Raw genomic sequence first — 3,397 nt, forward strand, 5'->3', positions numbered from 1 at the left:
GGTCTTACTTCTCCTAACCCTAGCATCTTGAAAATAGATTTAGGCTTCAAGTTGATACTTGCTCCTAAGTCACACAATGCTTTACCACAGTAAGATTTAGCAATGTTATAGGGTATCGTAAAGCTTCTTGGATCTTTCAATTAAATGGCAGCTTGTTCTGCAGGAACGCACTGCACTCCTTTGTCAAGGCGACAGTCTCATACTCATTAGTCGTTTCTTCTTGGATAGTATATCCTTCATAAACTTCACATAATTCAGCATTTCTTCTAAAGCCTCCACCACTGGAATATTGATGTGTAATTGCTTCAGAACATCCAAAAACTTCTTGAATTACACCTCATGTTTCTGCTTGTGTTACTACAATTTTTGTGGATATGGAGGCGATGGAACTTTCAGCTAAGCCAGAAAACTCTTCTAAGTAGGTAAATCTGCATCCAAAGATGTTAAAGTATCTGAATTCACTAAGTTAGGATTTACCTTATCAGTCTTTTTAGATTCAGATTCCTTTGGTGTAGGAATTTCAACAGCTGGTTGATTCTTCTCAACGGGCTTATTTTCGACCTGAATCAATCGGGGTTCCAAAATTTTACCATTTCGCAATGCCACTACTTTGATATGTTCTTTACCCAAATTTTTTAGATTCTCAGTATCGCTCGGCAAGTTTCCCTGTGGTCTATTACGAAGCTCCGTAGCTAACTGGCCTATTTGGTTTTCCAAATTTTTCAGTGTTGCTGCTTGGCTTTAGATCAAAGCATTATTCTTTTCCATGTACGCTTTCAACAAGTTCTCCAAATAGTTTGATGCCTCAGCTTGAGGTGGTTTTGGAGCTTGCTGATTAAACCCTTGAGATTGGTTGAGTCTATGCTGCATAAAGTTGTTGTTTGGTCTATTTCCTTGGTTGCTCCAAGAAAAGTTGAGGTGATTACGCCATGAAGGATTATAGAAGTTGGACTGGGGTCCTTGTCCACTCCTATTTTGATATTGGTTCCTCGCATAGTACACAGACTCGGGATTTGATAGAAAATTTTCAAAAGAATGACCTTTCCCACAGTACACACAGGGAACTACTTCGAACGGACTTGGTGGCTGGGCTACAAAATTATTAACACTATTAGCGGTAAACTACTTTAACATAGTGAAGTGAGAGCATCAACTTCATGAACTCCAGCTATACGTCTTCCTAAAGCTGTTTGATTTGTTGGTCATTAATAGTTGTTACTCGCAATCCTCTCGATGACCTTATAAGCCTCATTATAAGACCTAGACAAAATTACACCATTTGCAGAAGCATCTACCATCAATCTTGTATGTGCATTGAGACCATTATAAAATGTCTCCAACTGGATGCAATGAGGAATCCCATGATGAGAACACTTACGAAGTAACTTCTTGAATCGCTCTCAAGCCTCATACAAAGACTCGTTATCCAATTGTTGAAAAGTTGTAATCTCGCTCTTCAACTTAGTGTTCTTGCTAGGCAGGAAATACTTAACCAAAAATATATCTACTAATTCTTGCCATGTAGATATGGAACTTGGTGGCAATGAATTAAGCCATCTCGTGCTCGATCTCGCAATGAGTACGGAAATAACTTCAACCTTAGTGCATCTTCAGTCACACCAGCTATCTTGAATGAATCACTCACCTCCATAAACAATCGAAGGTGGAGATGTGGATCTTCCGTGGGCATACCACTAAATTGGCCCACAGTTTGTAGCATTTGAAACATCACTAGTTTCAATTCAAATTGGGTTGCCTCAATATCTGACCTTCTAATTCCTGGATTTAACTCATTGAAAAGCAGCACGGCATATTGTATGATGCATCAATTCCTATCATCAGCAATAAGGATGGATTTTGTACATGATCGGCTTCATTACCTTTGTCTTAATTCTGATTTCCAAGGTCCATCTCGACTTTTCTTTGAGCTATTCATTCATGTCTTCTCTGTCTGAAAGTTTGCTCAATTTCAGGGTCTACTGGGAGTAAATCGATAATCCGATCTATGCTCATAAACACCTGAAAAGAAAATCACAAAATTAAAAAGAATAAGTTAGTACTGTTAGAAATAACCAAATTGAAAATAAATAATTTCACAAAGAATGACTATGGCAACAGTTGATAACCCCCGGCAACGGCACCAAAAACTTGTAACGCTCGAATTTTTTCATGTGTATACAGTCGTTATCAAGTAATAAGTAAGTATCGAGTTATTGTCTCCACAAGGATTGTATTCGTGCTAAGTCACTTAATTTGTAAAATTATGTTAATAATTTAATAAATAAAAACAATATAATTGAGAAGTGATGAAAAATTAAGTATATGAAACTAAATGCAATGATCCCTAATGCAATTTATCCTAAGTATGAAGACTATATGAATGAAATAGATTTTAGCAAAATTAACACAATAAGCAAAATTATAACATAAATAAGTTAGGACAATTACTTTAATTAAACTCAAATTATTATCAACATGCTTATCAATATTCAGAAAAACATTCCATGGCAACTCGATCTTTCATGAGTTTGGAAACCACATTAGGTCATTTCGAAATCCTTTACTTAGTAAATATGTATTTTACTGATCCTTATTTACTAAGGGTTTTTTAATATTCGTTGAGGTAACAGGGATGTGTTAGGTTTGAAATAGTTTAATCACACAAATCTAAAAACTATGCAGATAACAGAGCCTGGTTAGGGTTGTTATGTAACCTACAATTTAATCGGGTTAGGATCTAAATTGAGCATGCACATTTCAATTATGTGTCCATTAGCCTTCGTCTGGTTAGGATCTCTCAGCTAATTCAAGTGCATTTCAATCACGTATGAACGAAATACAAACTTGATTTTAATTGAAAACATGATCGATTGAGGCACAAACATTATAAGCATGAATCAAATAATTATTATTTAATCAAAGCAATCATCCTAACTTAAATAAAATTAAGTTATCATTGTTATAAACAAGAACAGTAAACACATAGCAAACATTCTTGAATTAAGTTAAAGAAAAGAAAGATTAAACCTAAATCAAAGTGGCTGTCACCCAAGTATCTAATTGACGAGGGCTCCTTCGTTCATTCGCTTTGCTCCTTTGCTGATGGCTCTCCAAGATGGCCAACCAATGGCTCTTTAAGAGGCTAATTTACTAAAAATCCTTATGCAAAGATGATGATAGGTGTGAGGGGGAAAGAAAGCTAAGAGAGTTGAGAGAGGAGAGAATGATGAATGTGTGAGGGATGATGGATAAGTGAGAAATGGGGTCTTATTTATAGATGAGGCAAGGGAGCTAGTTTGCTAAAATTAGGAGTGTCCATCATTTGAAACTTCATCCAAGGGTGGTAGGCCATGATTTGTGGGAGTGTGGCTGATTTTTGCTTGATTTAAGTGCCACA

At 36.2% G+C, this 3,397-nt stretch overlaps 1 non-coding gene across 1 annotated transcript; it reads left to right on the forward strand.

The window, feature by feature from the left end:
- Positions 1–1,356: 1,356 nt before the first annotated feature.
- LOC128287064 (small nucleolar RNA R71) lies at positions 1,357–1,463 on the forward strand. Its single transcript, XR_008277764.1, has one exon. It is a non-coding gene; the product is annotated as a small nucleolar RNA R71 (small nucleolar RNA).
- Positions 1,464–3,397: the final 1,934 nt, after the last annotated feature.

Source organism: Gossypium arboreum, chromosome 13, assembly GCF_025698485.1.
Source record: "Gossypium arboreum isolate Shixiya-1 chromosome 13, ASM2569848v2, whole genome shotgun sequence".
Lineage (NCBI taxonomy): Eukaryota > Viridiplantae > Streptophyta > Magnoliopsida > Malvales > Malvaceae > Gossypium > Gossypium arboreum.